This window comes from Apostichopus japonicus, chromosome 17 (assembly GCF_037975245.1).
Source record: "Apostichopus japonicus isolate 1M-3 chromosome 17, ASM3797524v1, whole genome shotgun sequence".
Classification (NCBI taxonomy): Eukaryota; Metazoa; Echinodermata; class Holothuroidea; order Aspidochirotida; family Stichopodidae; genus Apostichopus; species Apostichopus japonicus.
The window spans coordinates 4,683,021-4,709,733 of record NC_092577.1 but is presented as its reverse complement, the minus strand read 5'-3'; the positions used below and the strand labels follow the sequence as shown (position 1 = coordinate 4,709,733).

The following is a 26,713-nucleotide window of genomic DNA, read 5'->3' as shown; positions in this document are numbered from 1 at the left end:
CAAGTCGAACTGTGACAAACAGACAACAGAGATCTCTGATAAAGTGTGAAATAAGGTTGAATAGGCTTCATAATTCGAAACGCAACAGGGATAGGTCAATGTGAAAGGTTAGTCATCAATGGGTTAAACTCAGAATTTCTACGGGTAGTACACCAGTTAATACTAAAAGTGAGTGCGTTTTGTGAGGATTTCAGCTCATCGAGTATTCCGCTATGTTCTTCCACGGATGTTATTCGGGCGTACGGTACAGTTTAGGTTCCACTGTTTCTGCAAGACAACATAATGGTTGATGGCACAGGGATTCGCGTGTGTTAATTTTTCATTTTGTCGGTTACCTTCTCCAGGAACCATCATTACAAGGTCTGCATGTTTTTCTATTACTCCATTGCAGCGGTGTTCCTTTTCTCGTGTAGAGATTTATATATACTGATTCTGCTATTTAGGTTCGTGGTGGATAAGAAAATGCGACACAAACCTAAATCAAAGAGTCACAGGTGTGATCAATCTTGTATTCGATCTGAAACTTTGGTAGCTCGTTACAAACGGCAAGTATAAATGAAGTTGCCAAAATTTTGGGAAAGACTCCTAGCACTTCCTGTAGGATTAAAAAAGTTAGAAATCAGCGTCCTATTTCATTGGGTTAACGTAACGATTGGTCAATATCATTGAGGCGTGTCGTGGGCCGTGTGTCGTGGGCAGAAGTTCGTTTGTCACAGGATTCACTAGTATAAGCTTGCATATTTCACCGAAATATTTCTTACTGCACTTATATCATTTTGCATGTACAAGGCTTGTTTTTGTTTTCTGTTGCAGATTCCGACTCGCAGAGAGATGAAATCTTATGAAAAGCAGAGATGAATGAAAATTGCAGAAAGTTCTTTCTATGTTTTGCAGTGCATGAAACGTAAACAAAGCCAAAAGGGAAAGTGATAACTGTTGCCTTCACGTTGAGAGGAGAACCGAGGACTGGACTGATCAAGTTACTAGCAGAATTCTATGGTCCTGGGGTAGGAGGAGGCCGGTAGAGTAATTCATGATATCAGCTAAGCAAGAGTAGGAATGTTGGGTGATGAACTTATAGTCTGAAACAATTCCGGTTCATTTTTTTAGTAGGTCTTTCTTTGTTTTGATGCTGTATTTAACTTTGATTCAACTTTTGAACCTCGTGTGTCGTTTGGAACTTGAGTGTCCTCTTTAATAAAAACACATGAGATCATACCTGCGTGTTTTGTAAACAGGCACGTAGCCAGCTTTCTTGATGTGAGGGGTGTTGGGGGGGGGGGCCATCCTCATCTTGCCAGGAATATATGTCACAGAAAAGAACAATACACAACCAAGATTGTAATGATTTCTTCTGACCGAAATGTTACCATTTGTTGTTTTTATGTTTAGTTAACTTAACCTATTCAGTTTTTTTTTCTTAGCTCGATTTGGATCCTCTGAAACCAACGTTTGCAAAAAGATTCATTACGGTGTTTGTCTGGACTCACTTAACCACGACTTTTATAAGATTATGCAACAATCATGTTCTGTCGTCCTGACAAGACCATGTACAGTAATGTTCATAATACCCACTATTCAAACTATGGAACTTTACAATTATCTGTATACATGTTAACTGACGGCGCAAAGCAATATCATTAGATTTATTTCTATTTAATCCCTGACAACCCCCCCTACCCCATTCCCGCACCGAACACCTGTCTCATTTTCTCTTCGCTTACATTAGCCTGTCACCCCCCCCCCCCCCGCACATCATACTCCTCCCCTCCACCCAATCGCAGTATAGATTAAAATTCATTAAGTACCCATTAAGAGATTGACGCTTGTTTACGGTATGCTCTTTAAAGGCGCATTTGCACGACACAACAATGCCTCTTTAGGGCTTCCGTACTTTTTTTTTTTCGTTTACTGAACCAATAAGAGGTACATATAAATAGAGGTAAAACAGAACCCGGTTTCAGAACTTTGTCATAGCTTCAACTTGACTTTAAAAAAAAAAAAACATGGGCTGCTGTTTTTCTGGACCCTATAATCCTTTTCCTCCAGCTGGTAAGTTAAATTTAAATCACAGCTTTCGTGTTTTATGCTTCTCTTTTCTTTCAATAATTTTCCAATTTCTGGAAATTCCATCACTGTATATGTTAAGAGAATTTTTAAAGTACCAACATGTGAAAGATAAATCAATGTGTTAATTATACCTCTACGATTCTACTTTTTTTAAAGTTTTTTTTTTCAATCCTCTCACTTAGCCAGCAGCCTCAAAATTCGTAAAATATAAGATATCTTACAATATTAAAAGTTATACTCACATCAGAACCTATAGGCGCTGAGGCCGGTGTCACGTGGTCGGCATTCAAGTGATTTAACTTCAAAATTCCCAGTCCCAGTGCTCCTTCGTTCCACAAACATGGATTTAAGAAAAAACTTTGGACGAGGAAAACTTTTTAGTAAGAATGGGGAAAGGAATGAGGTACCGTTAAGTCATTGTAGGTTCGCATAGACTTTGGATATTCAAAACTTCACTTTGAATTCAAATTCAAATTTAAATTCGTTCTGTGTTTATTCGATAATGTAGCTAGGTTTTTTTACAATGTAGCTTCCGGCAGCCCTCCCCCCCCCCCCTGCATCCTGTCAGGTCTGCCCACCAGGACCTAGAAATACATGCAACAAAAATTGATCAGCCCAAGCCAGTGGTGCGGCCGTTCCACAGAATAATTTGCTTTACAGTGCTTGTGATATCTCCAAATTATCTAATTTATCTAAGAAAATGACTTTTCATCTCAAAATATTGATGTTTTATATCAAGCATTTGGTTTTTTTCCTTAAAAACTTTACGTTTTACGAGGAATCCACCAATTTCTATGTTAACATTAGGGGGGTGTTACTAAAACGAATGACAATTGCGTTACACGTAACGAATGACAATATGTTGTACACACTAAAAAATTGCGTTAACTAAAACGAATGACAGTAATGACAGCACAGACATTTGCTTCAACTGGATATCACAGTTCAGACTTCGTGGGTATCTAGATCTAGTATAGTACGGACAAGATAAACACGCACCTTATAGCAAGCGAAATTGTAAGTCTGATTTCAAAAAGTAAATTTAACGTCATTTTTTCGATATTAATTGTTAGAAACTAACAATACTATAATCTTGAAACGGCTTCAGTTATCTTTCTATATAAATCTACAGAGGTAAAAAGCACAGCACTCAAGCGCATTCTCACACAAAAACTTTCCCTGTGGTTTCTATCCGTAAATTACACCAAAACCCTACAACCACGCAACATGCGATTTTCCGCAAATCATTTTTGCGCAGAAAACCAATAACTCCACTCCGTTAATCATTCTATCTCCACTCAACACTGTCCTTCGTTGTCATTCGTTGTCATTCGCTGTCATTCGCTGTCATTCGCTGTCATTCGCTGTCATTCGCAAGTGATAATTAACCCTGTACAAAGTCAATTGTCATTCGGTCATTCGCTGTCATTCGTTTTAGTTTGTCCCCATTAGGGCGCTTTTTCGTCTAAGTTGGATTTTCAATTATGGTAATGAAGATTTATAGAAAAAGACGAGATGTCTAATTCGGGATTGTTAACGCCAAACTCAAACTTTTATCTCAAAAATATGTTATTTTTCTATAAAATGGCGAAGTTTTAACTTTAAAGTTTTTTCGTATTTCTCTTAAAATTTTGAAGTTGTATTTCACATGTTTCTACATTTTATCTCAAAAATTTACATGTTTATTAGTGACATGATGCAAATTGAAATTTCGATGGATTATGAGAATAAAACGGACTAGTGAATTGTTCATTGTATGATAGTGCAGTATTAACTTCCATTTCGATCGAGCTGAAAGTATGTGCTATGGGATATTCGAGCCTTTTTGTAGCGGCAATCAGAAATATTTTGTCAAGAAAAATTTGCCAGCACCCCCCCCCAGCCACTCCCCCCTCTCCTCCTCCATCCGGACAGTTACATTCTCTGTTTTTCAGATACTTTTCCAGTCCAGTGTACTGAGGATACAAACATCCAGGATGTCCGTCAAGATAGTCTTCTTGGTCTTCAGATCCATCCTCCCAGGGTTCAAGTTACTACAGAGTTCGGTATGATGTCATGTTTGTTCAATGTTCATCTTCTGGGAGGATATCTAAATCATTGAAAGTTTATTCTTACCAGAATTGTAGTACATTGGTATATCATAATCCAAGAAATTAGAAACTTCACTGCAGGTGTAGTTATATATTCTTCCTTTCTTTGCCAAGACATTGGCTTCAATAAAGTGAGATTACAAGAAATATTAAGCTGTTAAGGCAAACTTACTGAGTAGAATCGCGTAAGGATGAAGAACCATGACATATCTCACGTACTGCACGAGAAAGTACCAGGAACCGTCGCTATTATCGTGCACATTCATACTGAACAGCCAGTTGATATTGGTTTCCAATGCTTGACCACTCTATTGTCCTATATATATTGAACAGTATTTGAACTTGAAATACAACTGGCGAGGTGGTCATAGTGCTCACACCGTCGATGCGATTGCTTTGAATCGGGATATGAAAGTACATCAATACCAAATATTGTCCCAGCTGAGTGATATTGAATGCTAGTCTTAATAAATACATCACATCAGACAACTGGTCGCTCATCCTTCTCTATTTAATACATTTAACTTATTTTGCTTAAAAAAATGGAAGGTCACCAGGCATATTTGGTCTCTTCGTGATAATTTCTGTTTAAATCCATATCTGGGTCTAGGTTCTGGTTGTCAAGATTTGGTCTCAATTGATATTCCGAATTTTCCATGGTCCGAACTCAGGCGGCAGCAGGAAAATTTCTGGTTTTGATAGCCCCTAGATCACAGGAAATGGCACTTCTCAGGCTTGAAAATGACCAACCAGATGTACACTTTTGCCTCAGAACCAAGTTTTTCCCAATAGTTTTTTTTTTCCATCCATAACCTTTTTCAAGATTGTCACCAGTCATACATCATGTTCGACCTCATTGCATCTCCTGTGGAGATTGCTTTTGTAGCTAGTACTACGTAACGGCCCACAATACCCGTCAGCCCGACTTTTCAAGGTTTTAAGCCCATTATTTGTTCAGAATTTTAATAGTAAATTTACTTCAAAACATACCCAGTATGTTGAACAAAATTCATCTTTGGACAACCAATATAGAAAGTATGATGAAGAATGTTGGTCAAGGAATTTTCGAAAATTCAGACAGTTATTTTATTGGTCTACAAATATTAAAACCACTTATAATGTCTACGATAAAACTTCGATATCATAAAAAAAATACAAAAAAATGCTCGAGTTGGGCGGTATCCTCCTTTGCCCGCCCCTCCCCCCCCCCCCCACTTGGCTACGAGCCTGCGGTTAGAAATCTTGAAGGAAACAGGCCAAATGGAAACCCAGTGAACCCATATCGATGTGGATCATATATATGACTGTACGTACTTACACTCATACACAAGAGATGTACAGACAAATCATGTGTGACAACATGCTATACGGTCGCAGGTCACAGAAACGACCACGAAGAGTCATTTACCTCATGCACCATGTGCTGGATGAAGTTTAAGCCACCGCCAAATATGATTTGGATAAATAATCTCACGCATTTATTTTCAATTTATAACCACAAAAATGCTATGCCACCAAATATTGGGGGGGGGGGGGATATTAGATACTATATCGCCCCTAAAATATTGGGGGCATGCCACCCCCCCCCGTCCCCCACATGATCGCCGCCCATGCTAGTCCGAGTACTGTTTTAAGAATCCGAGTACCGAAATCGAGTACTTTTTGCATCCGGGTACTTTTTCGAGTTCCATAGACAAAAGCCGTTATGTTCATGTACAAAGATCGTTATTGTAAGCAAACGAATATTAATAACCCGACATCGTTGTCTTTGATTTGTTATAGATGACTTGAGTCCATCAAGTTCTAGTGACCGCTGTTCTTCTGAAAATGGACGCTTGGTCACCCATCCCACCGACAACCCGCATCAATGAAAGTGGATAGTAGATTTTCTGAAATTTACTCAACGTAATGAACCTGATGGAGCCTGGAGGACGACATCACGTTAACAACATGTTGCAGTTTTTCTTTCATTTCTTTTGTGATACTGTTCATGAGGGTGACGTCATCTTGCCTCGTTTCCGTTATAGTATTTTTAATGTATTGTTGTAAAAGTGCGCGTTGTTCTGTAATATATTTCTCATCTGTTTGTGCACATGCTGCAGTGTTTACATTTATTTCTTTTCAGTACAAAGACAATACCCATGCATCATGCATTTATGATGCCTATATGAGCCATGAACACCAGTCGCACTTCAAAACAAAGTCAGTTTGTCTTATTTATAACAGAGCCCCCCCCCCCCACGTCCCCGCTTGAAGGGCCTCTCTAACCCACATGCGAGTTTCTTAAAGGAGAAATAAACCCTAGTTTTTTTTGCATCCATTCTTACGTTTTGACAGATGGTCTTTCCAGTAAAAGCAAAAGAAAAGTATAAAAATCCCTTCTTTGAGTTGAAAAAACGATTTGAATGTAGTTCATGTGTCGCACCATTTTGTTTGAATTGAGCCAGTACCCGGATGTACCGTGACGAAAGCTAGCCCAAGACAAAATCGTTGCCAATCCCTAAAATAATTAGAATTGTACTTTCAACAATAGTATTGAATAAAATATCGATCAAAAAATAGCTTTTGTCTTTATTGATCTGTAAAAATGCTTAAAAAGTGTGTGAAATTTGTTATTGTAACGAGTATCAGTAGAAATATAAATTTTGGGATCTTTTCAAGGATTTGATTTTTAACGTGTTTAAATTAGATTGCTTTCAACACGCAAACCGTACTCAGTCCACTGATCTACACTAACTGGATAGGCCGCGCGGCTCGTGTTTTTTTTTCTCCCCAGGACGAACGTGGGTTTCAGGTTTTTCAGGAATTTACAAATTCGTTTGAAATCAGAGTTAGGGTATAGAAAGTGGGTTAAGGATACAGTTTCTATGAAATTGCAGGATTGTCGTTCATAATCTGGGGTCAAAACTAGGAAAAAAGATTCAGAACATGTTTCTTGAAAAAGCGTCACATGTTTGGAATCCAGGGATTTGATTGGCCGATGCTCACGTTCGTCCTGGGAAAAAAAAATATGCGCGTGGCTCCGTGTGTGAAGCAGCCGGAAGTGACCCAGCGGCCATGTTGGGATATTCAAAACATCACCGCGCGCACATACAGTGCATACTGTACGTTGTTATGTCGGTCGGTGGCCGAGAAGGTGATGCGAAGAGGTGCCAAGGAAGGGAAGTGAATATCGCAGAAACAATCCTTATTGATCAAGGAAGTGAAGTTGAACATTTGAACCCCTGAGAAATATGTGTTATGCCAGACTAAAATGGTTAATATGCCTATTTTCCGTGCAGGAAAAGATATGGAATGGGTCGTCTGCACAGAGACAGACGCTGCAACTGCAATGCAATACAAAGTCTATGGGATAGGTCGGACTAGGAACTTGAGGGGCATCCCTTCCTCCATGGTTAGGGCCTTTTAATTTCAAGAAAAATTATTTTTCTTCTAAATTCACTTTAAATTGGGGGAAAGAATTTCATAACTGGACGAGGCTACACCATCCATGCAACAAACTGCATGTATCGGTATCTAGTATTAGGGAGGGCAAATATTAAATTTTGAGGTGGCTCGCATGGTTACAAAAATTGAGTTAATTTCCATCTAGAAACTAAAAATGCGAGTTCCATGATAAATAAAAAATTTAGGAGGGAAAAATTCCATGTGTTCTCAGGAAAAACTTGTCGCATAGGGTTTTTGCATGAGGCGGGGGTCTTAACTCCTCTTTTCCATGTTGTGATCATATAATTGTCCCCCTGGGGGAAAATATTTACACAAATTGTAATTACTTAAAATCTGTTCATTTTGTCAATAGGGACCTAAGTATTGACATATAGGTATTGAAATGAGGTTTTAATTTTTATAATTTTTTTTTTTATAATTAAGCTTATTAGATATTTAAATATGCAAATGAGGTTACAGTATGATACAAACAATGTACTTTTTTTGCCCATTTGAAATTATTTTGATGAAATCTGCTGAACTTTTGATAGTTTGATGAGTTCAAGACATGTTATTTCATAAGTAAACTGTAATTTGATGTTTGAATGTGAGGAATATGACTGATTCCCCCCCCCCCACCCTTTCTTCAAAGTACTGTATTATGTAATACAATGGTAGCCACGCGTAACGGTAAGTCATATAGGCTATACCAATTGCGCTACGACAGTACATGTATACACAATACATAGTACATACAGTGTGCAACTGTGCGGCTTACCATATCAGAATTTCAGAATTTCATCGTCAGAATCTTCTTCTCCAACGGCTGGATGGTCAAATTGCCCATAAAAAGAAGGTCTAACGCCTCTTATAAGTATTTAGCCATGATAATATGTGCTAAATAGTTACCGTTTCAATTACGTGAGTGATTGCATTGATCCTAACGACACGAAGCATATCAACTGTGGTTGACCGAAATTCTATACCGTAGAAATGCTGGAGTTGAATTGCTAGGATTACTCACAAAGTGGAGGCGCTATTGCTAAATTGTTTCTATGTAGAACTGAAGTTCAGTGTGGCGCTTCTGGAGAGCTAAAAATCTTTTCTGTAGGGTGAGGCATTCGGGAGCAATATTTTCGGAAAGTTGACCGTTTTTTGGCCTTAACATAGACCGAAAAACGTTATTTTTTGACATGTTTTCCCCAAATATAGAGCCATCTCTCTACATATGCCTGTGAGGCTCCTGATTTGATTCCTTGTATGTCTTAGCTAGTTGTATGAGATAGGGTCAGTTGACTTGAAAACTTTTCACTGTTCTCACGATTTTTTTGAAAAAAAGGTCAAAACGACCGTTTTTTTTAATGTAAACAAATCTTTGAAGACAAAAAAAAAAAAGGTCCATGTGACCCCCTCGGAAAAAGGTTGTTTATTGATGCAGGCTGTCTTATGTGCAAAATAAAGCTATGGGAAGCTCTCTAGTGTATTCCTATCTCGAGTAATGATTTTCTAAAAGCATGTCTTCACATGTGTTCATTTACGGGCAATCGGGAATCCGGCAGTGTGTCCAGATGTGGAATTCCTTTCACGAAACCGTAGTGTCCAGTTTGGGGATATAGAATTAACACAATCATCTACAGGGTGACAGGACAAAATCCCCCGGACAAGATGCCCCCCGGACAAACCCCCCGGACAAAATCCCCCGAGCCAAAATCCCCCTGGACAAAATCCCCCCTTGCCAAAATCCCCCCAGGACAAAATCCCCCCATGCTATAAAAAATCCCATCAATTCTTTACAAAATTGCGTCATCCCGGTCCCCGGTTTCCCCTGTGTCCCCGGTCCCCCTGGTCTTCCCGGCATCCCCGGTCCCCGGTACCGTCATCCGGTACCGTCATCTGGTACCGTCATCCGGTACCTCCACCAGTTCCCCCACCGGTACCCCCACTGGTACTCTCAGTGGTACTCTCAGTGGTTCCCGGACCAGTACCCCGACCAGAACCCCGACCATACCCCAACCGGTACCCTAATAGTTAGCCTGACAGTTACCCCCACCGGTACCCCCACTGGTACTCTCAATGGCTCCCTGACCAGTACCCCGGCCCGTACCCCGACCATTCCCCAACCGGTACCCTAATAGTTAGCCTGACAGTTACCCTGACAGTTACCCCTACCGGTACCCCCACCGGTACCCCCACTGGTACTCTCAGTGGTACCCCCACTGGTACTCTCAGTGGTTCCCGGACCAGTACCCCGACTAGAACCCCGACCATGCCCCAACCGGTACCCTAATAGTTAGCCTGACAGTTACCCCCACCGGTACCCCCACTGGTACTCTCAATGGCTCCCTGACCAGTACCCCGGCCCGTACCCCGACCATTCCCCAACCGGTACCCTAATAATTAGCCTGACAGTTACACCCACCGGTACCCCCAAGTACCCCCACTGGTACTCTCAGTGGTACCCCACTGGTATTCTCAATGGCTCCCTGACCAGTACCCAGGCCCGTACCCCGGCCTGTACCCCGGCCGGTACCTCAACCCGTACCTCGACCGGTACCCCGACCGGTATCCCAACTGGTATCCTGAAAGGCACCCTGACACGTACCCTGACACGTACCCTGACAAATACCCTTACTAGTACTGGTACAATGACCAGTACTTTAACAAGTACCTTGACCGGTCACATGAACAGTACCTTGACCGGTACCCTCACAGGTACCCTAACAGGAGCCCTCACAGTTACGCTCGCCAGTACCCTCACTGGTACCCTGACCAGTCCCCTGACCGGTACCCTAACCAGTGCAATGACCCATGCCTTGACTGTCACACCTGGGCCATCCCTGGTTGTTGCAGGCAGGTTTTGTATGGGTCAGGGGGATATTGTCTGGGGGGGGGCGGGATCTTGTCCGGGGGAATTTTGTCATGGGGGGATTTTGGCTTGGGGGGATTTTGTCCCAGAACCCATCTACAGGTCATTATTTTTGTACATGTATTCCGTTGTTATTTTTTTTTAAAGTAAATGCCGACAGACAACTATTTATCGTATAGTTCATATGCACAGTTATATCTTTGCTGCAACAGCAATTTATTTAGCAGTTCTCCACAATTTCAGTTAAAATCTTCATATTCCTCAGCTTTTTACAGGTTGGTTCCCACAGTGACATACATGTAAGTAATGCCCTAGTACATACATATAGTAGTATATGGACGTGTCGTTGTCATATGCGCGGTGATGTTTTGAATATCCCAACATGGCCGCTGAACAACTTCCGGTGACTTCACGGCTCGCTATACAATCACCGTACGCGCAGCCTATCCAGTTAGTGTAGATCAGTGGTACTAACTAGTACCACCGAGTGTAACCACTGATCTACACTAAGTTAGTGTAGATCAGTGAGTGTAACGGTGAAGTAAAAGCGCGCCCTCTTAATATCATAACAGTATCATTTACCGCTAGCATCAATATATAGCAGAGGTCTTGACCAAGACCATAAAAGCTATAGAAGAGGTGTTAAGTCTAGCATAGCGATTCCCAAACCAAATCTTGTCCTCCTCTTTCGGGGTAATATCCAGTGGTAGCCAGGAAGTTTCTTAATATCTTTTAAACCAGGGGTGGACAAAAAATGCGCGGGCCACAGTGAAATTAGGCGGGCCACAACCGTAAAGTAATATTGGCTACCTACTCCCGTGAGATATTGCATAACATCATCAACAAACAACAAGTTGTATGCAGGGCAATGACCATCTGTTTCGCTGATATATATATATATATATATATATATATATATATATATATATATATATATATATATATATATATATATATATATAGGAATTACAAATGATTTCTAGTTGGTTAGCATAATGTTTTATCTCTAGAGTAGGGCAAATACGTCACCAAAAGAGAACTAGTAATCTTCGACACAGTTTTTTTCACTGTTCTGGATTTTCCAGCTCACTACGATATCAATTATATGTATATATATATATATATATATATATATATATATATATATATATATATATATATGTATGCATGGTGTTAGTGGATTTACGACCTTCCTTACCGGTTTAGAACCTCTGGACACACAATCAGCGTTCATAGCCTAGTAGTTAGGTTGTCCGCAAATAAAGCGTAAGGCCCGGGTTCGAATCCCGGTTGGAGGCTGGAAGTTTTTTCACTGTTCTGGATTTTCCAGCTCACTACGATTTCAATTATATATATATATATATATATATATATATATATATATCCGTGTACATTAGAATCATTTATACGCGTGTAATTCGTATTAATACGAGGATATATTATGCGGTGTTTGTCCCATATGGCTTGCCGTAGCCGTTGTAGATTTATTCTTCATCTTTCTAGTCGAGGAAGCAATAAACCTTGCACATGATCGTTATACGTGGCAGAGGTTAATCACATGAGCATGTCGGATAGACGAGACTCAACTTACTACTAGTATACTACTTCTAGTCGTTATCTGCAAACCATAGAAATTTATTCAATTTCTATGCTGCAAACTCACTCCAACATAATAACTAATATCGGTGATTTTCACTAAAACGATATTACCAGAAATTTACAAAAACAACGGATCAAACACAAAACAACAGCAGCAAAACATCATCGACAGATCATTAATCCGCGAGATACAAAATATGTGAGACCTCCATAAAGGCGGAACCTGAGTCACCTGTGAACGATTACACGGAACACTGGTAATGGTTCAGCGAAAATAAAGCTGCTTTGTAAATTGTAGTACTACTAGGCTAGTGTGGTACTGTAGTATGTCTAACTCATAATACATAGTAGAACTTATAAATATAAGACTTTGAACTGGCAAGTTTGCTCAATGTCGACAAACTTTACATTTTAGGAAGAAACTTTCGCTTCTTACGTAGGTTAGAAGTATATGCACGGATTAATTCGAATACTCACGAAAACATATTTCCGCTTTTGCTGTGTACATACATCCGCGATAAATGTTTTCAGTGGCGGGGTATCGATATCACTTTAAAAGCCCCAATCGAAGCAGCCTCGTGTCGTCATTCGAATTAATACACGTATAAATTGCAATTAATACGTAAATATATAATGCGGTGTTTGTCCCACATGGCTTGCCATACACGCGCGCCCAATTGACATGAGGTAGCATACGCCCATTAAAAGCCCCATTGACTTACACACTAAATCACAAAAGTAATGTGGTCTCTAAGTCTAGATAGAAGTTTTCACTAGCTTAACGCTACCCATCACCGGATAGCTGACAAGTTGGCCTTTCATGGCACCATCAATTCTCCGTACCATGACCGTGAAAATTTTTTGCTATCCGAGCCGGAAGTTTTCGTCACTTGTAAACAAACCTCTTCACTCAGTGGTAAACAAATTTCCTACGCTGCTCCTGGGAAGCCTAAAGGGGTCTAAAATTGCCTCAATTGACCCAATTTTTTCACCACATGTACTTCCATTCATGATCTTCAACATGAAAGCCACAAAAAACTAGATTATGATTGATAACAGGTCACAAAAGATGTTCTCCTGCTGCTTTTTGGCACTTTTCCTGAAGGAGGAGAACAATCGAGCGGATTGATATAGACTCTAATAGGAGTATGCCACCATGAATCCTCCAGATTCATTAAACTCGTTGTTCAACGAGGTAAATGAATCTGGAGAAACTATCACACAGTAAATAAGCGCGTACGCGCGTACCATGTATGGAGGGTCATGTGATGTGTTCCAGGGTGGTACTAATATACTACTCTCCCTATTACGCATGATGATTTCACCCAACTAGTACGTAAATGAGTTTGCGCGCTTAGAGCAGCAGACGACACCCGTTACCTAGCAATAACCGTGCCTGTAGCCTAACGTGATAGCTATATTCCCGTCGAACAGCATTAGGCTCTGTTCCATGGAGAATTCCGTGGTTGCACTGAACTAAACATTTCCCCACATTTCCCATTTCTACACTTACTTATAGCGTGTAGTAATAACGTTAAGCCATATGAGACAAAGCTTGCCCCTAGAGCTGTATTAATAAGTAAGATTATGTAGAAAGCCTGCCTTCATTCAAGAGAATAAGGTTGAACGTTAGCATTAGCACTATTTCGTAGGCCTGAAGTACCAGTACATTCTTATGCCGTTAGTTCCCATGTCCGAACCGACCAATCTTTCACGAAGTCACTAACACTGTTCTCGAACTGCTACAGAGAAATATCAGTATAGTACCACCCTGGAACACATCACACAACGAGGTAAATGAATCTGGAGGATTCATGTCAATTGGGTGCGCGCGTACCATGTATGGAGGGTCATGTGATGTGTTCCAGGGTGGTACTATACTGATATTTCTCTGTAGCAGTTCGAGAACAGTGTTAGTGACTTCGTGAAAGATTGGTCGGTTCGGACATGGGAACTAACGGCATAAGAAGGTACTGGTACTTCAGGCCTACGAAATAGTGCTAATATGCTAACGTTCAACCTTATTCTCTTGAATGAAGGCAGGCTTTCTACATAATCTTACTTATTAATACAGCTCTAGGGGCAAGCTTTGTCTCATATGGCCTAACGTTATTACTACACGCTATAAGTGAATGTAGAAATGGGAAATGTGGGGAAATGTTTAGTTCAGTGCAACTACGGAATTCTCCATGGAACAGAGCCTAATGCTGCTCGACGAGAATATAGCTATCACGTTAGGCTACAGGCACGGTTATTGCTAGGTAACGGGTGTCGTCTGCTGCCCTAGGCACGCAAACACATTTACGTACTAGTTGGGTGAAATCATCATGCGTAATAGGGAGAGTAGTATATTAGTACCACCCTGGAACACATCACATGACCCTCCATACATGGTACGCGCGTACGCGAGTATTTACTGTGTGATAGTTTCTCCAGATTCATTTACCTCGTTGACATCACATGACCCTCAATACATGGTACGCGCGCACCCAATTGACATGAATCCTCCAGATTCATTTACCTCGTTGTCGTTGTTTGTATGCGGTAGAACACAACTTGTGAAATCCCTGCAAGATTCTGATTCAGTGTTTTGCTGCAACCGCAATCACATTGTGGTGATGCACTACTTTCAAATACTGTATTACCACGGGTAAGAAAAGAAATTACAAGACGAAGCGGAACAATAGAAAAACATCAACCGAGCACAGATCCACTGGAAACAAAATGTTTGAGATCTCCATTAAGGTGGAACCAGGGTCACCTGTGCACGATACCACTGGTAACGGTTCCGCGAAAAAAACTATTGTAACAAGTATTAGCCTAGTATTACTACAGTAAATAGGCCCTAGGTTCAGCATACCAGTTAGTATCATGGTTTGTTAACTATGAAGAGCTTACTTTAAACTTCTCTTAAAGTGATGAGTGAAGAACGTAGGACCTAAATCACCTACTGTAACTCCTAAAGTTGCAGTTCTGTGTTAGTCTGTAATGTATTTACCTGTGTAGGCCAAGGCCTAGAGTTTATTTCCACAGCAATTTGTACAGAAAGCAAATTTCGAGAATAAACCAAGGTTGTGGAGGAGAACTGAAGTAGCATTTACATGATTTAGCTTGCACTTATACATTTGACATTGAAATTGCCCATGTTTGTAAGTCAAACTAACCAATTTCCAATCCCAATTTTAATCTACATATGCCTGGAACAAAACAGCTTGAATTGCCACAGTGAAACAATTGAGTCATCAAAATTTTATTTAACCCCGCCGTTGATAAACCCACATATATAGCAGAATTACACAGTACACTTAAATACTGTACACGCGAAGTACGGAACTGTTTATATTTTCGATCAGTCTAACTCCCTACGTTTACAAGTATCATACTTTCTATGTTTTCAGAATCTCTCCAACCCATCAATGATATCACATACTGTATACTGTAGATGAATGATATAAACCACTGAGCAATATGAAAATAACATGTATGCCCTTACTATAGCAAATAGTTACAAATAAAGATTATTGGACAGTTGTGATTTAATGCATAAATTAATGAGACTTTAATATGCAGATCTAGTTAAGTACAACTACTCCCTCAGGAGTTCAAAGGTCATTGGTCATCAGATCAAAGTTTATTTTGATGCAGTTTGGAAGAACTTCATATTTGTTATTTTGATCCAGTTTTGAATGTACAATCTTCTGAGTGGATGACATTGTTGAGTTCAAAAGGTCAGCTCAGATAACCCAAGGGTCAAAGTAAGAAAAAACCTTGTCAAAGTTTCACATTAAGTTGAGTGCAAGAAGCTTCCTAGTCACTTACAAATATCGAGGTTGAAAGCATGGACATCTTTAATGTTATCTTATTGAAATATTCTCATTTTTTATTCTTTGCCGAAGGCCGAAGGGATCTATGCGATGGTGATGGAGTATGTGTGTGTGTATGTGACGCTTTGGCTTGTAAACACGGTATCTCAAGAAGTTTTAGCTGCATGAACTTCAAACTTGGTGTGTGTGTAGCCCTTAGTAAGTACATGATCCCTATTGTTTTTCATGGAGGTTAAGGGTCATTTGAAGTCAACAGAGGTCAAAGTCTGAAAACCTTGTAAGCACACTATCTCATGTAGTAAAAGTTTTTTGAATTTCAAACTTAGTATGTAGGTAGCCCTTAGTGAGTAGATGGTGTCTATCTTTTTTCATAGAGGTCAAGGGTCATTTGAGAGATCACCAGAGGTCATAGGTCAAAAACATTGTAAACACGGTATCTCAAGAAGTACATAATGCTTGAACTTGAAACTTAGACTGTGGATTGACCTAGGATAGCAGATGATCCCTATTGTTTTTCATGGAGGTCAAAGGTCATTTAGGGTCATCAGAGGTCAAAGGCTGTAAACCATGTAAACACAATATCTCAAAAAGTAAAAGTTGCATGAACTTTAAATTTGATCTGTAGATAGCCCTTGGTGAGCAAGTAATCCCTAATGTTTTTCATCAAGGTCAAAGGTCATTGGGGGTCACCAGAGGTGAACAGTTAAAAACCTTGTAAACATGATATCTCATGAAGTAAAAGATGCTTGAACCTTAAACTTCGTGTGTTGATAGCCCCTGGTGAGCAGGTAATCCCTATGGTTTTTCATGGGAGTCAAATGTCATTTGAGGTCACCAGAGGTCAAAAGCTGAAAACCATGTAAACATGATATCTCAAGAAGTAAAAGTTGAATTAAACATTAAACTTAATATATTGGTAGCTCTTAGTGATTAAATGATCCCTATTGTTTTTCGTGGAGGTCAAAGGTCATTTGGGGTCACCAGAGGTCAAAGGCTGAAAACAGTAACTCCTATTGACATGGTCCGACATGTTTTTTTTATTTTGGTACTAGTTGTAAATGGGGTAGGGAATCGTTTTCAAAAATAACAGTCGTTTGATTCAAGGTCAACAAAGGTCAATTAGGGGTCATAAACTAGTATTTTTGCGATAACTTGAGAACAAAATGTCAGTCATGGTTGGGAGTTACGCTGTTTTAATCCATTAGTCGACCTGCATCTTTGTGACCTTTGACCTAAGGTTGACCTCTGGTGACCTGTATTAGTTTCTTTGGTTATTTGAAATTTCGTGGCCATATTCAGATCTCAAATGATCTTCCGATCAAAAATTGTCCATGGGATGACCCCTGTGCGACCTTCGGGTGCAAAGTTATCAGAGGTTACATTTTTTTTTTATAAATAAGCTCATTTTAGGAGATACAGGGCAAAAATGTTTGTCAATATTTTAAGATATGATAGAGCTCTGTGTGCTCTATATAGACCAAACCAACTCCCGCTTCGATTGGACACTTGGTTCTTACGTTATGAGGTGCCAAAGGTTGGATTTGATACCTTTTTAACAATATTAACATTGTGTATGTACATTGGAGTGCATAACAATTTTAGGATGGAGTGCACATCATCGAACGGAACATTTTTCATTGCAACCGTCATGCCATCCAAGGTCATTCAAGGTCGCTTATGGGCAAAAGACGGCCCACTTATGTTAATTTTTGCAACAACTTCCCGTGATGAAGTCTGACATGGCTGATATATTGGAACAAGCTGTAAATGAAGTAGGGGCACGTTTTTTGAAATAACCGTTTTGTCATCCAAGGTCACCAAAGGTCAATTATGGCTCCAAAAGGTGTTTTTTGTGGGCAATAACTTGTGAAACTCCCACTGATGGGGTCAGACATGGTTGACATTTTGGGACTAGTTGTGAATAGGGTAAGTGATTGTTCCAAACATAATGGCCATGTTATCCAAGTCAATAAAGGTCAATTATGGGTCAAGAGCTCAACCTCCAAATTGATCGAAATTGTCCATGGTTGACCCCTGTGCGACCATCATGCGCAAAGTTATCAGAGGTCAATGTTTTGTTTGGTTTTTGAGAGGTGGACCTCTGTTGACCTCGCATGACCTTGGAATAGCGCCTCCAGTTATGAGTTTTTTTAAGTTGAATATTTTAATTTTTGTGGCCATATTTTAATTGTCCATGGGTTTACTCCTGTGCAACCAAAGTTATTAAGTACAGTTACTGTAGGATGATTCTGCAAGTTCCTATAAACAAATCTAACAAAAGTCAACAGATTCTCAAAAGGACCGATCATTGATTTGTGATACTTATGGCAATAATATTGTGTGTGTACATTAAACCCCGGAAATAACAATTTTAGGATCGTGCTTAGTCCCTATAAGCAAGGTACCATAGTGCCTTTGGGCATTTGTGTTTTCCATATAGGTCAAAGGTCATCGAATGTCAATTTTTGGTTACAGTCATAATAAGTCTTATTATGCAGAAGTGAAGTCTGTTTGACCTTCGACCCTCTTTGCCTAGGTATGCATTACTCAATTCTGCAAGACTTGCCATTTCTGCTCAGCAATTCAGCTCGTTAGAAAATCTTGTATCTAAAGTTTCTTCTCATATTGGCAAGGAATCACTAAGTCATGTGACTTTCTGGTTTCATGTGGAATCACTATACCTGTTGGTTTCCTGGATTTTTTTTTTTTTTTTTTACAGTCTTGTGTGTTTCATCTTGTATCACATTTGCTTGTATTTTCAGGATCTCAGGGACCCACCCATCACCAAGGGCATCACCAAGGGCATCACCAAGGGCATCAACAAGGGCATCAACAAGATGTTAAAAATGAAGAGGCATCATCTGTGGAGGCAGTGGAGCCAGTTAATAGCTACTCATGCCATCTGTTGATCGGTCTGGATAATGAGGCCAAAAATGGAGCAAAATTCTCTGGTGAATCTAAAGTAATAAAAGAAAACCCAGAACGAGTAGATGTTCGTATACTTCAAAGAGGAAATTATCCTGACCAAAGTAGCGATTGCAACCAGCTGTCTACCCAATGTGGAATTGTGTGGAATAAATATGACAAAAAAAAGATAGAGAAACCTTATCGGTGTTACTACTGTGACAAAACGTTTGTTTATTATGGAAATTTGAGGAGACATGAAAGAACACATATATACAGGAGGAAAGCCTTATCAATGAGAAAAAGTGAGAAAAAGAAAAAGTGAGAAAAACTTTGCTGGATCTGGACATATGAGGGGTCATGAAAGAACACACACTGTAGGAGAAAAGCCTTATAAGTGTGCCTTCTGTGACAAAATGTTTGCTCAATGTAACAGTTTGTCAATACATCTAAGAACACATACAGGAGAGAAGCCTTATCAGTGTGGCTACTGTGACAAAATGTTTGCTGTGTCTGGACAAATGAGGACACATGAAAGAACACATACAGGAGAGAAGCCTTATCAGTGTAACTACTGTAAGAAAATGTTTGCTCAATCTTTGCAATTTAGAACACATGAAAGAACACACACAGGACAGAAGCATTATCAGTGTAACTACTGTGACAAAATGTTTGCTTGCTCTATTGCTTTGATGACACACAAAAGAACACACAGGAGAGAGGTCACATTAGTTCGACTACCGAGGCCAAAAATGTGCACATTCTGAAACGTTGAGAACACTGAACCTGTACAAATGAGGAGACATGTAAGAACACACAGGAGAAAGGCCCTATCAGTGTGGCTACTGTAAGGAGATAAGAGTTTGCTTTATCTGGAAATTTGAGGGCACATGAAAGAACTCATACAGGAGAGAAGCCTTATCAATATAGCTACTGTAAGAAAAAGTTTGCTGGATCTGGACAATTGAGGAAGCATGTAAGACCACACACAGGAAAGAAGCATTATCAATGCAGATAGTGTAAGAAAGAGTTTGCTGTGACTGCACATTTTGAGGAGACATGAAAGAACACATAACAGGAGAGAAGTTTTATCAATGTGATTATTGTGGCAAATAATTTTCTCTATCTGGCGCACTGAGGTAGCATGTTCAGTAAGAAGACCAACAGAGAAGAAGCCTTTTGATGTGGATATTCTTGCACAAAGGTTTACTCGATCTGTAGATCGGAGGCAACATGAAAGATAACATATACAGGGCAAAAGCCTTACAAATGACTTTATTGTAACAAGTGGTTTACTATTTTTACATATACTGTACGAAGGCATATGAAAAATCTTGTTCAGGAGAGAAGCTGTATAGTATCAAAATGTTTGCTCTGTCTGATTAGAATGTGATGGTACATGAATACAGTGGCGGAGCGTCCATATAGTCAGGGGGATGCCCCCCCCCCCCTGACGGACTCAAATGGACTGCTGGCGCCCTTTTCAGCTCTTTACCACTTTTTACTTATTCGCGATTATTGACTTTTTTATTGCGCTCTCATCTACTTATTGACATTTGTCACATTTTGTTGGTGTAAATTGGCGATGACACCTATTTATTCTTCGTTTATCTGCAAATTAGCCAGGCCCGGAAAGGGTCATTCCTGTCGATCTAGGGAGTATCTTTACTCAAAAAAATTCTGTACGCTACGCGCCAACCAGTGGTGGCGCTCCGCTGAGATAGTGTCGAAAGCGCCCCAACAGACCATTCTCGCCTCTCCTGACCAATACCCCTAGCTCCGCCACTGCATAAATACATACATAAAGTTAACAAAAGTTTGCTAAATCTTGAAAGCTGAAGCTTTTGAAGAACTTCAAATATGATAAGTGGATCCAACCAGTGAGTAACAAAATCCTATTTCATAGAGTTCAAAGGTTCAAATTTGAAAACTTTGTACTATATAGCAATATCTCCAAAGGTATCAAAGACTGAATGAACTTCAGACGAAGGAATGTGAATGCATTATATTATGTACAAGAATCTTTGTAGTTTAAAGACGATAAAATATATCTAGCCTACTTCGGTGTTACTGTTAAATCTCTATAATAAATTTGCAATATGTTTTTTTATATCTCAGGAATCTGTATTTCATAATCAAAGGACCCTTACAAAAATATATGAGAAGGAACAGAAGAGTTGATAACACTCGATATGGAGTTTAAGGAAAAAGTTGAAAGCACATCATCTAAGGATCAGGCATGAGCTTTTTCCGCGAATTCGCGGAATATCCGTGATTTCTTTTCTACCGTGGCGACAAAAATTGTTATCCTAACACACTGTAGCATACGCAAACTGGAGCCTATACCGCAATTTTTGCAAAGTTTCGTTATTCTTTATTTACCCCAGGCTCATCCCTGTAAGGATGTAAAACTGTTGGACGCTATAAAAGCTAGTCGTCCTGTAGGAAATTGTCATCTCTGTGGCTTCTGTGACAAAACGTTTTCACATCGTGGAAATTTGAAACGGCATGACATGCAACTCTGAGACAACACAAAAGTATGCATAAGGGAACAGAACCCTATCAGTGCAGTAACTGTAAGCAAGAGATCCCATGTTCGGCAACTCTTGAGACGACACAAGTCAATACATACTGGAGAGAGGCGGTACAATTCCATGGACTGCGATAAATTGTTCAACAGACCAGAAAGCTTGAAAGTACATGCAAGGATACATCTGGGAGAGAAACCTTTCCAATGTAGCTTCTGCAGGGAAGTGCATGTTTAGTATGTTTACACAGTCTGGCGATATCACGTCACGAGAGACGTCACACTGGAGAGAAAACTTTACAGTGCAGCCACTGCGACAAAGTGTTCTACCGACATGAAAGTTTGAAGGCCCACGAAGAGACCCATGCAGGAGAGAGTGTAGCTACTGGGACAAATTCTTTTCTCATTCTGGCAGTTTCAAACTTCATAAGAGCAGACACAAAGAAATGAGAACTTCCATGCAGCTACTGTCCAAAAACTATTTTAAGTCATGACAGAATCATCAAACTATACCCTTTTAGTAATAATACAAAGACCAATATGAAAACATCCACTCTCCCTCCCCCCACCCCCTCTAATTTTTAAAGATCCACATGTTTGTGGGTAGAGAATGGACTTTCGTGCTGCAGGAGATGTTAACAGTAACCTGATCAAACAGAAGAATACTTTGGAAAACGGCTGCAGTGATGACAGAGAAATATAGGCACTGCACTGTAACGAATACGTTCACTGGCAAAATAATTTGCTAACAAATGAAATAAAAAACTGTACTTTGTAGGAAGCCTCAGCAATGCTTCTAGACCTAAGTGGAAATGAAGACTATGGACAAACAAGGGTACACAAAGTAGGCACTGTACTCGGACAAAATGGTCATTCCCTGTCAGTGAATTTCATAGTAGCCTACATGGAAAACATAAGCCGCGGCTATGTCAATAGTTTATTTCATTTGTGGTGAGAATACATGTGTTAAGGAATGTGCGGCATTGTACTGTATACTGTAAAAACAGGTTTTCACTTTTATGAAGTACTCTACTGTAAAGACAGGTTTTCACTTTTATGCAAGGGCGTAGGAACCGGGGGCGCTAGCCCCCCCCCCCAGTGAAAAACATGGAGGGGCGGAAGTATCATTCCGCCCCCCCCCCCCCCCGCTTCGCAAGTCAGAAAAGCCCTTTTTCATTTCCAAATGAGAAAAAAATCTCATTTGGAGCACCAAATTGCATCTAAGGCCAGGTGAAAATGAAAAATTATATACAATATGGAGTGGGTGGGTTGAAGTGTGCTATATTGCACCAAATTGCATCCGAGGCCACCTGGAAATGCAAAAAATTTCCAAAGGGGAGGGGGACACCCACTCTTCTTAGACCCCTCCCCCAGGCCGGCCATCAGGCCGGCCATCATTGCAATAGTAGGAACTGTTTTTTGCAGTGGCGTCACCAGACTCTTCAGTCTTGGGGGGGGGGCACAGGGGTGGCACCAGCATTTGATGGGGGCACTTAGGTGGATACGGATCGCCGTCCTGGGGGAAAATTTTCGCATACGGAGGATGGGCTAGATGCAAAATGGTGCCACATTTGATGCTAAATTCGATCTGAAGATATCTCCAGAAATTGCTATTTTTGAGGTAATGATTTTAACAACGCACAGAATTTTGCAGAGGATATGAACCACATGCTGTCGATATTATGCCTAACCCTATCAATAGAACCTACATTTGTTGAATTAATGTGTGCATGACCCCCGACTCCTTTCTTGTCCTCGTTTTCTCCCATTATCTATTAAGATGTAACAGGTTCCAGCATCGTTATTGGCTGAGCACTGACACATTCAATGTAAATATCGACACCTGTTGTGATGGCGCGGGTTACGACTTCGATACCCGACGGTCAAGGATAAACTTTTTCATTTTTTCGCAGCTCATTTGAAGAAAATACGAATTACTGTGCTTCTTTGTCCTTATGAAAAACCAACTCAGATGATGGGAGTTGAATATAACAAAATATATATATATTTTTTTACCAACCCAAATCTCAGATGGGGGGGGGGGGCACTCGGGGGGGGGGGGGCACTAGGTTTTCCAGGGGGGCACGTGCCCCCCTGCCCCCCCCCCTTGGCGACGACACTGGTTGTATGAAACAGTCATGAGCTTTTCCCGCGAATTATCCGTGATTTCTTTTCTTCCTCGGGGACAAAAACTATTATCCTAACACACTGTAGCATACGCAAACTGGAGCCTATACCGATATTTTTGCAAAATTCCATGATTTTGTTTTACCCCAGGCGCATCCCTGGAATGACAATCAGGTGACCTATGCTAGTGAAATTGACTGCACGTGGAAAAGTATTAAGAAGAGAATAATATTGAGGATTTTTAGTGCGCAGACATATCCACCGAAAACAGTGCTCGAGGCACATAGCAGTATTACCCTGGTCAACGAGAATCTGTCAATCTTAACATGGCATCAGCTTAACAGCGCCCAAATTTACAGTTTAATTCACAGGTCCAGATTTATACACCTGGGTGAATAGAGGCCATGGAGATAAAGTGCCTTGCCCAAGGATACAACTTAATGATCTGGCCAGAACTCGAACCTGCAAACCTTAGATCACAAGTCCACTGCCTTTAACTACTTGACCACAATGCCACCTTAGATCACTAGTCAGGGGCGGATCCAGGGGGGGGGGGCCGACCCGGCCCCGGCCCCCCCTTTTTGGAAATCAGTTGCGTTTTTTTATGTGGGAGTACTTTAAATTCCTAATAGGCATAACTTGGTGAAAGAAAAGCCTAATATATATCCAGCTGTTCTTCCCTGAAACGCGATCGTTTTTATTCCAAATTTGAAACTAAGGCAATTACCAGGCCTACGCGACATCACGTATTAATTAGATACGGCTCAGTACTATAGTGCTGACTATTACTGTCAGGGAAAATCAATGCACAGTTAGCAAGTATATCATAATTATCTGAATGAAACGGGGTGTAGGCGGTTTTACACTATCTAACGCAACGTAGTCGCCAAGAACCTGAAGTATTTTTAAGGGAGGGCCCAAGGAACATGAACTTATAGCATGCTCCTCGTGGTGAAGCATAATTGCACCTATTAGGTGAACTGAGTGTACTGTTAATAGTAGGAGAGACTAGTGTAGGTTCTTATGACCAACTAGACCGGTTTCTGCTCTCAAACTTTATAGGAGCTTCATCAGTAGTAGCCTTTGAATATTTTATATTCGGCCTGGGCGTCTCGTTCTCAAAATGCATCTACTTTCTGTGCACGAGTTTTTATGGGCTCATAATGCAGCTATAAGAGCATCTAAAAGAGCTTCGTGTGAACCTTGAGAGTCAGCTGATTCTTCGTTAGTATGAAACCTTGAGTTAACAAGTAAACCTTTGAGATTTTGGTTTTATTTTTTGATTTATTATATTATATATAATAATTTGGTCGCTGTCGGCAAATTTTGGGTCTGTCGGCAAAAGGAGAAAAGGTGAAGAGAGCGGAAGGGGAAGAAAGAAGGAAAGCTGAATAGAGAAAAGGAGAACGGGAGCTTCTTTATCGGTTATTTCGATTTTCCAGTTCTTCATCTGATAAACTCATTCACCAATCCAATCACCCGACGCCTGCAAGTTAAAAACCTCTCGGCAAATAACTGATCATGTCACGGCCGTCAGTATAGCTACTGTAGCCAGGCTCAGCTAGACGAGTGCCAGAATCGCCGGCAACTCAGTGAAAGAAATGGAATTAAAGGCTTCCGTATAGGCCGTAGCCCATGAGTCGTGCTATCGTGTGACAACGTGTTGTTATTATCCTCTGTTTAGAATGACGTCATCGCAGATGTCATTCGTTCTCCGTGGAAAACTTAAGGACACGGCTCACGAATTGTACACAATTTTTAACGTTTCTCGCTTGTATATCAATGAATGTTGTTATTTCTCATTACCGGAAAGTTTTCTGAACATTTTCATCACGAAGTTTCACTATTTCAACGATCGGTGAAAGAGAAAACACAGTTCGATAATTGGTCCCAATTAATTCTTCTTCTGCCGACTGCCATAAAAATAATATCGAGATGGAAATTCTACGGTGCCAAATTTGACTTAAAATATGCACCAGATTGCATCTAAGGACGTTTCAAAACTAAAAATTTTCCAAAACTTAGACCCCTCCCCCATTTCAGTCACCACTTCCAGATCCGTCGGCAAATCTAATTTGACTTAAAATATACACCAGATTGCATCTAAGGACGTTTCAAAACTAAAAATTTTCCAAAGGGGAGGGGAAAGCCCCTCCCCTTATACCCCTCCCCCATTTCAGTCACCACTTCCAGATCCGTCGGCAAATCAAATTTGACTTACAATATGCACCAGATTGCATCTAAGGACGTTTCAAAACTAAAAATTTTCCAAAGGGGAGGGGACACCCCTCCCCTTAGACCCCTCCCCCATTTCAGTCACCACTTCCAGATCCGTCGGCAAATCAAATTCTCCACACCCCCCCAACAAAAAAACCTTCGCTACGCCCCTGAATAGGAAGCAAGAAATAATCCACAAATTCCGATATATTTTCGGTCGGTGATCCGTTTCCGCTTATTATCAGGCCCTCCCTTAAAAATACTTCAGGTTCTTGGCGACTACGTTGCGTTAGATAGTGTAAAACCGCCTACACCCCCATTTCATTAATAAGTATATCATAATTATCTCATTGAACATATCTTGTTTTATGTTTTTTCTTGGGGTGAATCTGGCGTCATAATTTTCGCGCAAAAGAAAAAACGAATCGACGCAATAATAGTGTATCCATTGTACATGCACTGTTGAGCGTTCTTAAATATGTGTCTATCGAGCACAAATATGTGCACAAAAAAGCGTGTCTGCAACGTTTCTGGTTTTTCTAGTTTTTGGCGAAATGTTTCACCATTTTGCATCTAAGCACTCACAATTAACCAAAAATTTCCAAGGGGGAGGGGGCCCCTCCCCCTAGACCCCTCCCCCAGGACGCAGATCACTAAAGTGCTACCATCGGGATGTCGGCCCCCCCTTTCTCAAAATCCTGGATCCGCCCCTGCTAGTCCACTGCCTTTAACCAATTGACCACAATGCCCTAGTGTTATGTAATGACTCTAACTATGCTTAAACTATTTTTCTAAAATTCAGAAAACCATAAGACAGTTCAATATTAAGACATGCAAATATGTTGTTTGTAGTCGTCGAACTTGTAATGCAAGTTAGATGCTGTTACCAGCAATAAACGTATGTTTTTTGTATCGATTTTGCAAGAAAGGTGACTGCATGACCTTTGTGCCAGAATACATAGTTCATGTCACATTTATGTGACAGTGTCTCTTGTGTCAAAGGTCATTTATTCTGAAAAATGAACGTGATGTGAAGGTAAAACTATTGGTATATTAGCTTAAA

General features: G+C 40.4%; 2 long non-coding RNA genes across 2 annotated transcripts; one reads left to right on the top strand and one right to left on the bottom strand.

Annotated features, from left to right (window-relative positions):
* Positions 1-353: 353 nt before the first annotated feature.
* On the bottom strand, positions 354-9,169 carry LOC139984345 (uncharacterized). Its single transcript, XR_011799052.1, has 3 exons — positions 8,365-9,169; positions 2,313-2,443; positions 354-595 (listed from the first exon to the last, which is right to left on the bottom strand). It is a non-coding gene; the product is annotated as an uncharacterized lncRNA (long non-coding RNA).
* A 4,670-nt stretch (positions 9,170-13,839) lies between these two features.
* LOC139984342 (uncharacterized) lies at positions 13,840-20,884 on the top strand. Its single transcript, XR_011799047.1, has 2 exons — positions 13,840-14,830; positions 18,638-20,884. It is a non-coding gene; the product is annotated as an uncharacterized lncRNA (long non-coding RNA).
* The last annotated feature ends 5,829 nt before the right edge of the window (positions 20,885-26,713 follow it).